At 33.2% G+C, this 12,302-nt stretch overlaps 1 protein-coding gene across 4 annotated transcripts in view; it reads right to left on the bottom strand.

Moving 5' to 3' along the window:
* The window catches only part of Polr2H (DNA-directed RNA polymerases I, II, and III subunit Rpb8), a 657,278-nt gene that overhangs the window by 540,941 nt on the left and 104,035 nt on the right, over positions 1-12,302 (bottom strand). Inside the window, exon 1 of one of the 4 annotated variants that reach the window (XM_075367534.1) lies at positions 5,356-5,371. The exons of the other annotated variants lie outside the window; for them this stretch is intronic. The gene's annotated coding sequence lies outside the window, so the exon portion shown is untranslated. Of the gene's footprint in view, positions 1-5,355; positions 5,372-12,302 lie in introns of those variants that run through there. 4 annotated transcript variants of the gene reach the window in all.

Genomic DNA, 12,302 nt, shown 5'->3' with positions numbered 1-12,302 from the left:
CCGCAGGAAATTTTATGTTTACGGTTTTCTGGGACTCACAAGGCCCAGTACTGGAACATTATGATGAAAGGGGCACGACAATAAACAGTGCGCGTTACAGTCAGATGCTTACTGCCAAACTGAAGCCTGCAATTTGAAGCAATCGCCGAGGACTGCTGTAGAAAGGTGTTGTGTTGTTCACGACACGTCCATATACTGTTGCCGACACTGCTGAAACGCTTCAGAAACTCAACTGAAGTACTGGCTCGTCCTCCGTATATTCTTGATCTTGCTCCTTCTGACTACCACTTGTTGTTTGGTCGACTCAAAGAGGCAATAGGGGACCATCGATTTACCTAGAACGAAACAGTGAAAGAAGCGGTGCTTCGTGGCTTGCAGCTAAACCGAAAACCTTCTTTTATAAGGGCGTCAGGAAGCTTGTGCAACAATGGACCAAGTGCGTTGAAATGCAAGGGAACTGTTGAATAATGATGTACATGTAAGTTTCCTATTTGTTTTGCAATAAAATTTACAACTACATTGCGGATAATAATTGATTTACCCTCGTATATCTGGAAAATATACCTTGTACTCATCATATTTATTTAATCAGCAAATCAAATATCAAAACGATTTTATATTAACATTTACACAGAAAAAAATTAAAGGTAATTTTTATTATTTGATTACATTATTCCTCCCTTAATATCAGCTCTACGGCTACTAAAATTTAATTTGTAAGTTTATATTAAAGAAATTAAACGACAAACTACGTAAAGGCGAAGGCAGCAATAACGTAATTGAATTAATTTCCAAGTAATCTAGCCAAGTTCTAGTCGGCAATTTGATTATAACTGTTAGTTTTTCTTCTTTTACACCCCGCATCAGGTTTTTTTTTTTACATTTGGCGTGATTTTTAACGGCGAATGCCCTTCTTGACGCCAACCGACTTAGACGGAGTAAATTATGTATTGGGAATATTTAAACTCAGCATTCCGAACGAAATGCAATTATTATTATTAATTACTGCTAACAAAATTAAAGTTTTCAAAGTTTATAAATTTACTTTTTTTACCTTTATTTAATTTTGTACGATACTATATACTATAACGACTGCAATTTTTTTTTTTTAATTTAACTTTAAATAATATAAATAATAATAAATTTCTTCTACGTGCATGTTTTATAAAAACAATCATTATATTTATTTTTGATTATTTCAACATTAAACCAATTCGATGAAAAAGCCAAACGGAGGATTTAAACATCGTATTCCGGTTAAATAAATGCTATTAACGTCATTCTCCCACCATCGAGACACGATACATATAGTCTAAGTTACGTCATATTAGGCTATAACATATTCGTATAAATTTTCGCTAAATTACATAATAACGACCTTGAATATTTCGACATAATACAAATAACGCGTGAAGTCAAGTTCTACATTATTAGCACGAATACATCAGAGTATCATCGAGTACTTTGGCGGAAAAAAGTAATTTATAAAAATTTAACGAAAAAAATTAACTTTAAAACTAAGCAAACAAACTTTCATAATCAGATTACAAGTTATTACTATTATAAAAGATTAGAATGTAGCGATGAATTTTTTTTAGCGTTTTTATTACTAATAAAGCGTTCAAAAGGCCTTGAAAGGCAACAGGATATTACCGTAAAAAAATTGAGAGTTACTGTGAATAGACTGGAATCATTAATTTAGTAAAAAAAAAAAAAAGAAAAAAATAACAATCCCGAAAGGTGGTTACAATATAATGATTATAAAAAAAAAAAATAATGCACAGATAATACCACACCTCTAAACAGACTGCTACTGCTTCAAAGATCGTTTGACCACGTCTGATATATTTACATCTCTATGATACTTCAAGAAACAGAACCAAATCCGAATAAAAAGTTCCAAATTCTCTAATTAGGATTTTAATGTCCGTGTTATCAAACCGGGTAAACTTAAGTACGTTACACTCTTGATCTCACAGATTACGAATGTAAACGGTGTTAACAGCCTGTCGCAAGGTTATAACAATTACAAGTATTTAACGGTAATAAAAAAAGTTTTATACGATGATAATTCCTGGAAGGACCGATCAAAATGTAATTTTAAAGATTATGATGCAAGTCGTTAAAAACATACTTAGAAAACTACACAAATCTTTCTTTAAAAGAACAGCGCTAAAAATAACACTATTAATAACCCTATCCTACTAAACGGCATTTGTATGTGCGTCCACCTTAGATTAGCACCGGAATGTACCGATCACTGGCGGAAAATTCAGATTCGTTAGTAAATGTCTCGTGGTGGTCAAGTGTATACTAGTTACATTATTATAATCGATATACAGTATATCGATATATATATGCGAAATATATATCGAAGTTTTGGGAAAATTTAGTACTATTTAACCGGATACGTATTTTCGGACGAAAATCACACATATCTCGAAAACGGTCGATCGTAGGGCTCTGAAAATTTTTTCGACCCTTCCAAGCCGTACCCAATCCGCTCCCAGTAGTACCCGTCGGATGATAATATTTTCAAGCGCTCTAGGGCGCCGTTTGGAAATTGCGGAGGGGATACGAAGGGGTGCCACCGTAATATCTGAGCAACCACTCGTCCGATTTTCACGATTCAAATGCCGTATGTATCAGTAGGTCGAGCCCTAACTGTTTAACGCATCGAGTATACTCTTGATCGACCGGATCTTGGTATCCGGAAATTAAATCCTTTTATATATGTTTTGATTGTACTCACCCACCGTAAAACGTACCGATCAGATCTTTCGTTAAATACGCTCAAATCTGTGCGCTAGCGCAGCTGTAAAGTAAAAAACTTATGAAGACTAAAAGTAGAAAAAAAATATATACAAAAAAAATTAAAAGCCACTCTTATACTAAATGCACTAAAAAGTAGAAAATAAAAAATATGTAAAAAAGTTTTTAAAATACCACTCTTTAATTAAACGCACTAAAAGATAAAAAATAATTTTAGGACGGCATCTTAGATTGATATTGAAAAGCCTAAAGATTTGACAACATGGCCTAAGGAGTGGGGTTCAGTCTTCATTCATCACGCATATAAAAAAATTGGCAAAAACATCAAATTTTTAATGTGAAGCTATGACTTTCACATAATCTTACATATCACCATGAAAGCTTGTTGTCAATTCCATTCTGAGATACCGTCCTAAAATTGTTTTTTACCTTTTAGTGCGTTTAACAGTGATGTTTTAAAACCTTTTTTTTTTTACATATTTTTATTTCTTTATGCGATTGTTTTTCTATATAAAATAATGAACTATAACCAAAATGTAGGCACCGGAATGTACCGATTGCTAGCGGAAAATCCCGATGCGTTAATATCAACTTCTAGATTTAATTTCTAATTTAACTTCGTTATATCAATTTTCATCATTCAAAAAAATATATTTTTATACAACAGGTAATCAATTTTGACACCTAACCATCCCATTCCGAGACGCCGCCCGCCAGGGCAACCCGGCCGGAGGCGTGCTGTAGGAACGCCCCGCAGCTAGTTAAATACATAAAATATAATCGGATAGTTAAAAAACATTCAAATAGGGGTCTGAGGAATAGCTTTTACAATATTTCACGCAATAAGGCAGCAACAGTGAGTAGACGAACATTTTTAATAATCGAACTTTACCATCCGGTGGAGAAGAAACTTCTTCCAACTAATATTTGAGTCGGTCAAAATCGTTAATCAGTAATAGTCTTCTCCAATCCTAGATAAACCCACCATTAGAAAGCAAAAACCATATTGACGTGTTACGCACAGCGCAACCCCTATAGTTTGGTGCTTCGACCAAACCTTCGGATGGGTTTCCTTTTATCTATTTTCCTTTAAGAAGAACATCCTTCTGAATCGTACATACCTTGCTTACCTTTGATCCGTTCTTCATCAAATAAACAAAGTTAAGACTAGAATATATCGATAGCGGGAGAAAGGAACAAATAGTAGGTTTAGATCACACGGTCGGCTAAACTTAATGCAACACGATCGGAAAGTACCTACTTTAATGGCGTTTAAACTAAATGGAAAAAAATCTACTTATCTGTAAGAGTAGAATTTTGAGATATGTTAATTTAAAAAAATTTTTATATCTCCCAGTCTTCTTGACAACCTCGGATGGCTGGGGACCCGTCTGGGCACTTGATCGGCCGAAGGTAGACATACCTGGCATCGAGCCTCGGTTAATTTTGGTTAAGGTACTGTGTAGCGGTGTCGTGAACGGTAGGGTAATATCCAAACTACCTAGAAGGAACCAATTTGTTGTCGAGTGATAAACCCTGGGATGAAGCTGTAATGGAAGTCGGCAGGTCTGTCCTCAGTCCCGGCAGACTAGACCAGGGCAAAAGTAAATCACACGCGGCAATCTGCGATGGAGCTGCAATGGGAGGCGGCAGGTTTGTTCCCGCTCCCGGCAGACCGCCCGGAAATCCAGTTGAAGTTACAGTTAAGTATTCATTGTGTACTATTAAATTAAGGGTAAAAATCAGGTAGGTCTAAATTACCGTAGACACAAAATTTTGTTTGGTATAAGTTTGTGCTGAGTTTAGACTCGTCTACAAAGTTATAGCATTTACAGTCACTCATAGCTAGTTAAATTAAAAGTATTGGACGAGGCGCGGAGTTCGCGCTTCCGCGAACTCGGCTAGCTAGTTCTGAGAGCAACGATGTAGGACAGACGAGAAAATATGCCCGAAAGAAGCCTGCAGCGAAGGTAAAGGCTAAGCGAAAAATCACGATGTAGAAGTCTGCCGAGACATTTGCATCGGTGGCATCCCGACTGAGGCCTGGCTTACGAATGTGATATGCAATCAATTAGACGGTCAATGAGACGACCTCCGTTAAAGCCCATCAGGGCTAGGAACGGGGACAGCGATAGGACGACTGGAATCGCCACAAAGTGGGTGTCTTCCCCTAGGGTTAGGTTGTCCGCTTGACAGATTGTGTCAAACATTAAACGGCATCAATGCCTCATATATAGAAATCATCCTGCCAAATTTTATCCTAATCGGTACACCCGGTCTAGAAATACACAGCAAAAAAAGAGGTCGACTTACATACATCTTTTTAGATTATTTTTCAATACTAAAATTGTGTTTTCTTTTTGTTTTTTTTACAAAAAGGGGATCATATAACGTCAAAATCTACAAAAATCTTGAATTGCAAAATCTGATCCGAGTAGTATATTTTCTCTTACAAAGCAAATTAAATAATTATATAACGATAAAAAAAGATAAAAAAATTATTTGAAAAATAACTACTTCAAAATACTTTACATTATTAACAAGAATTTCATAAAAGATAACCTAAAATTAAGATATACCTACAGGATACAATGAAGTTGGCCCACTAATCGGTTTACTCGTTTTTTGTTTCATACATACCTGCAACAAGAAAATTATTATAATTAATTACATAACTACACATAAAACTTTGATCGATAGGTGGATCCGGTTTTTATATTATTGCCTAATAATAACCTTCCGTATAAATAATGTCACAGTGAAATAATAAATGATAAATCTGTAAAACGAAATGCGTAATTTTTCCGCAGAGTAAAATATATAAAGAAATGTATAATAGATTAAATATACACGTACAGAAAATTTGGATTTACTGTACGGAAAGTTTGGGCGTACGGAAAGTTCTCGGCCAGACAGCGAGATAGCCCAAGTATATCTAAATGACTTACGATATTTTAAGTATGATCTTTTAGATGGATTGCTGCGAAGTTTCAGATGCAGACGCCTGTATTTAATAGCTTTGTTTGCGGCGATCGAGCAAAGCAAATAAGTTTTGTCATTTTCTGAAAAATGTCGAGCTGTTATAAAGTACTTTGTTTAAAACGTACCCTTCGGATATACAAAGAGTGATTGATTCTAATTTAAAGGATTCTTCCCCCTTCGTTTCCGATGCTAAAAAAGTGAGCTGCTGAATTTAAACGTGGTCGTACATCCATTCAAAATGATGGACGCTCGGAACGCCCAAACATCACTACGATCGACGAAATCGTCACAAAAATCCATAATAATGTATTAAATGATCGTCGATAATTTTACGAGCTTGCCGAGATCGGAAACATCTCGACAAACCGTGTCCGTTAAATTCCCACGATGTTTTTTTTATGAAAAATATTTCTGCACGATGGATGCCACGTTTGTTAACAATCGATCAAAAATGCATTCGACTGAACACTTTCAAGGGCGTTTAAACTTATTAAAACGCGATTCCGCTGAGTTTCTCTGACGTTTTGTAACAGCAGTAGAACATGAATTCACCATTACACAACAAACAACAGGCGGGAGCAGGTGAAAGTGCACCAAACAAACCGTACATCATAGTTTTTTGGGGATTCTCGTCGTGTGGTGTTCATAGACTACCGGAAAAAAGGCAACAGCATCTCACCGAGGAGTATTTCGCCGCTTCACAAGTGAACAAATTGAAGGATTGTAGTATTCAGGCAAAAAAAGTCCACGTTTGGCCGTAAAGCGATCTTTACTATCTTCACGATAGTACGCGTGCACACACATTTCGGGTTGTTGCTGGAAAACTCCATGACCTAAGCTTTGAAGTGCTTTCTTATGCGCTGTATTCGGCGGATATGGCTCCCAGCGTTTACCTTCTCTTCCCAAATTTGAATAAACGGTTCGCTGGATGAAGATTTATTTCAAATGATGAGATCAAAGCTGAGACAACCGATTATTTAGCACTCTTGAAACTCTAGGTCTAAATGTATCGGATTCCAAGGTGACTGTAATGAAAAGAAATTTCGTGAAAAATCTTATGTTCCTTTTTCAGGCCGGGAACTTTTCGAACGGCCTTCGCAGCTAAATCCGAATAATAAGTTTAAGGACGTGAAACTTCTCCAGCTACTTCTATACGCTTTTTTAATTCTTTCCTGGAAGAAACAATTCAGTCTTATGTGTTGCCATTTTTCACCGCTTCCATGACCTCATCATCGCAACAATGATTCCTTCGCAGCTACTTTTTTCAACGGCTCAAAAATATAAAAATCGTTTTGGCCAGATCAGGAATGTTCGGTGACGGGTTTAAAATCGAGATTTTCAAGGAAAGGGATTATATTATTGGTCGTATGAGGTAGAATGTTTTTCTGAAGGAAACTAGCACCACGCCTTTTGAACTTGATTTTTGCTTTCGATGACCGCAGTAGCTTACACAACTTTTCACTATTCATCGTTTCATCTAGCTCGACCTTTTATGTGTCAAAATATCGTTTCATCAGCTTTCTTGCAGAAGGATAAGTCGTCACGGAGAGAAATCCTACCTTTTTTAAAGAGATCAATCCATTTGTCGATCTTCTATTTAAAATAACTCTCCGTTATTTTGTGAATTTATTTGCAGACAAACGACAAAAAATGTCGTTCAGGTTTCACTTTCTTCTCACTGAAAAAAACGTATCTGTTGTTTGGCATTTCTTCCTTGGTAGAATCAGACAAAGGAATACTCAATTTATATTGACCTTTTAAACACAATAAAAAAAAAAAATACTTACAATAAACAGATATGAGGCCAGTGTTACAACACAACAGAAAATAGCCAGGTGTTACAAGACATGTGATTGGGAAGGACATCAAATTTTCCCTTTTTTGTATATATATATATATATATATATATATAGTAACTTTGTAAATACTATAAATGCATACTTATATAACTATACCTAAATATTACAACATATTATTAATAATTAAATAATCAAATAAATATAAAGAAAAAAATATCTATCAAAAGAATCACAAAATTTTGATTCGGTTTATTGTGCGCTTTCTTCTTGTAACAGTCTTTCGAATCCGTAGAAACAGCATTCGGTTGTAGAATCTATAATATGTCATTTATTGTTACCTTGTCAATAAGAATACGCGTTGACAGCTATAACAATTGCATTTGTCGTGTTATGTAACTACTAATCGCGCATATCTTCGCTGATGATTTTGAAACTCAATAAATTCACTTCATAATAAACGAAATATTTTCTATGTAATTCGTAACAGCAATTTTATTTTACCCACATTATTATTACTTTTTTAATTTATAAAATTTCACTTTTCAATACTTCAGTAAATAAAAAAACTTACGAAAAACCAAAGAAAACTATACGCTTTTAGGACTTCTTCAGTATCTTACTCGACTGAACCGCTCATATGAAACGCGAAAAAGATTAAAAAGATACATTACTCTATTAACTGTACAATAACGTATCTTTTCTCAATGCCTCTGCCTAATTTGGACATTTCGTCATTTTTCAATTACTAATTATTTCAAATTAAACATAAAAAAACCTTAGAGACGTCGGTTTTCATACTAAAGTTTAAGAAAATTCATCGCGGATGAATTGATGTTTATAAAAAAATATTTTAATCCATTAGTTCAATATTATCTGACAGAGTGCACGTTAACTTTCACTTGACTTGTGACGTTAACTCTCACAAGAAAATGATCGATCGGCGAAATATCTATCGAACAGCGGTTCACAATATAAATTGTATAGTTTCTACATTATAACGTGATCGTTAAAGTAGTTTTTCCTTTTAACATAGCAGTTATATTACTGCTATATATATTTGACAAAAAAAAACTTTTTTGTCAAATGTAACGTCATCCCCGCGACGTGATGATTCGTTTTAAATATTGTACGAACTTTGTTATTCGGCTAACCAAACACATAAAATTTATTTAATTTTTTAAAACAAGCATTTCTGACTATACTAGCCATTACCTAGAAAATGATTAATAACTAGAAAAAGTTGGTTGTAAAGCGCCCAAATTTGGTGAGTATAATGCAAAAGGATTGCTTATTAAGCAAATGATAATGAAATTTTTTTACGTCGTTTTACAAGTCGGTATAGAACAAATAAATAAAACAAAATTACTTTTCTTTAGTTTTCCTCGAAGGTACGTATTCCTGAATGAGATCGCCAAACGATTATCTATGAGAAATTTTCCTACAAGTTTTTCTACTGTTATTATTATGGCAATTTGTTGCTGTTATTTGAACTCAAAGCTTGTTTAGTGAAGAGTTAAGAATAAGAAAAATAAAATCATTTCTTTACTGAACAGAGAAGAATATGATGGTGATATTCGGCAAGGAAATAATTCCTTTCCCGAGAAATTGATCGAATGAAAGAAAAAACCAACCGATAAAAAGTAATTTGATAGAAAACTTGGAAAGTTTTCAAAAATCTGTTTCCATTAAACCTTTCACAGTCTGATTCTACTTTGAGTTTTACTGAAAGAGACGGTATACAATAGAAATTTCTACCCGATTGGTTTTGAAGACAGACGAGTTGTTCTGGATTTGAGGCTGGTGAAAAATAATTGGATAAACTATTAGAAAAAAGTTTTACACTCTGCCGTAAATGCTTAACTCTTTACAAAACTTGTCATTCACTCGTGTATTTAGGCAAAAAACATGTCATATATCGTATAAAGTTCTAACTTTCTTTTGGTTTTTCGATCTCGTTAGCGGAAAAGGGCAGCTTTGCATCCTGAGAAACATTTTTCTGAACGTATCCGTCCAGAATTCAAGAAAAAAAAACGCTACCGACTGTAATTTTGACTTCTCCGCCAACGAGCGACGAGAAGATCCGTTCAACGATCGATCCTAGCGATATAATAACATACAAATCAATACACGAAGCCGTCACCGATGATCGCTGGAGTCGCTTCTAAAAAACGTATAAGCGTTTTGAAAATTAAGTTACGAAATGAAATTACACAGCACAAAAAAGAAAATAAAAAAATCCCTTTCGGCACGCTAGAAGGCGGAGGTAAATTTCACCGGTGATAAATAGGGGATAAAAAAGATTTCTACCTTAAAATTAAGAAAAACTTCAAATTTACTCAATACGACAATGGTCGCATGTGAAAAAAGTTTCACTGTTTAGCATACGATAAGCCCCATCTTACAATTCCAGCAAAATTTTGGTCATCCCTTACCGTAAAGGTTGGTCATATCAAAAGTTGTTTTAGACAAACGTTTAAGGTAATGTTTAAAGGACTAACGACCACTTTAAACCAATTCGATACTGTGCCTATTAAGAGAGGTATGATTTTTTTTTTGTCTTCGAAACCCCATTTTTTCCACCCTCTGGGCCAACGGTTGGTGATATCAAAAAGCTTTACTTAGGTAAGTTTTAGGTCCTTATCCAAAGAACAGTATGAATTTGAAACTAATTCGATATTTTACTTAATAAGAAAGTTATAGCGATATTTGTTTTTTTTTTCGAAAAAGCCCCACCATTTCCACCCCTACGGTTCGATTTTTTGCATTAACGAACTCGACCGAGATTTTGCGTCGTTCTATTTTATGCTTCAATTTGAAAATGATTGACGCAAAATTACAGCAGTTATCGTGCTTACAAGAAAGTGAAAAATATATAAATGTATATATACACTTTTGAGCTGACGGTGGTTTCGGGGTCTGGAAGATGTGAAATGCAAAGATATGTCGAAATTTTCCGGAAGTCGAATCATGGTACCCGTTACATTAGGTAGCTTTATTATGAAACGTATCTAAAAATCAGAACTGTCATTTTCCCAATTATAATGAAATGATTTAACCTTCAAGCTTATCGGCAAAGGTATAAACCGACTACCATAACAAGGTGTTTTATTTCATAATCATCACCTTCTCCTGTTCCAAGTACATTACCTAACACCGTTACTTATTTTACTACCCGTTAGCAATTCAAAATATTACTGTTTAATATTTTTCTAATAATAACTAAATGTAATAAATCTGAAAATTACTTGTTTTTAAACGAAAAAATATTTCCATTACAAACTATTCCGGAATAATAATGTAATTTAAAATCAAAGTTATTAAAAAAGCAAACGATTTATATTAGAATATAACGGGTAATAAATTTAATGATATAAACACGAGTAGGGGGTAAAAGCTTTAAAGAAACTATAACATTAAGCAAAAAGGCACTAACTTTCGCTTATAATATATATAAAAAAATTATTTTCTTGAAAGTAGTCAAGAAATTAGATAATTAATAATAACGATAACGATAAAAAAAGCTAGTGAAATTAATATTTTTTTAAACATTTATTTATAAATAAGTAAACAAATAAAAAACACTTATATATTAATTTGATTGATTTACAAGATACAAAAAAAACTATTAAAAAAAATTAAATAAATAATATCAGATATGATAAAAAAAGATGAATAAATGTAAAAAAAAAAAATAATAATAAATAAATAAATAACGTGAAGCTAAACAAAATCTGGTCAAGCAAGTATTAGCAAAAGCAATGGAATAATCAAGTCATGTCTGGTTACGACTTGAAATCCTTCACCAAGATAACACAGCACATATTTGTTTTATTTTATTTCATATTAATGTGTTTAACTTTTTCAACATCCCCATATAAAAATATTTACACGTGCTGTAATATATAAAAATAAGTTCGCTACATATTTTAAAAGCCGGCTATAATGCTATCATTTTTAATATGTATCTGACAAATTGCAATGTATTTTCCAGTTACCGTGTAAGATTGTAAATCCTTAATGTCTGCCTTATTATTATTATTATTATTATTATATACCGTTAATATTACTTTCACAATATCAACTACAAGTACAAGTGAGTAATTAATTTATATATATATATATATATATATATATATTTGAATTAATTAAAGTAAATTTAATTAATTAAATAAATAACGAGTATATGAAAAATCTACTATTTAAGTAATTAAATAGATACTGTCGGTATTTAAAATCGCTTAACATATTTATGTACATAAATAGATAAAACACGGGGAAAAGAAAATTGTAAACGATTTAATTACAAATAAAAAAGTAAACGATTTTATACACATTATATTAAAGAAAGTTAAATACTACATATATATCGGCCGATTTTGTAATTCTTAAATAAATGTACGGCTTACATGTGGGCGTGCGATTTTTATTATTAAATTTTGAAGGTATTAATGTAATACTTTGTACAAACAATATTAACTCCGATGAAAAAAGCCGGCTAGTTAATATGAAACTTATTTTCTGACTAACGAAGGGCTTCGTCCTCGACAGATTATTAAGAAGAAAATTATCTGAAGCAAAAAAGAACAGTAAGTATGCTAAATAATTACATTAAGTAAATAATTAAAATGTTGATATAGGAACCACGGTGATCATATCTCTAACCACCTTCATTAATTATAACCAAAATTAAACGGCATCAACGAACCGGATTCAGACGTCATCGTACAAAATTTCATGAAAATCAGTTTA

The sequence above is a fragment of the Lycorma delicatula genome, chromosome 5 (genome assembly GCF_047948215.1).
Source record: "Lycorma delicatula isolate Av1 chromosome 5, ASM4794821v1, whole genome shotgun sequence".
Taxonomy (NCBI): Eukaryota; Metazoa; Arthropoda; class Insecta; order Hemiptera; family Fulgoridae; genus Lycorma; species Lycorma delicatula.
This window is presented reverse-complemented; position numbering and strand designations above follow the sequence as displayed.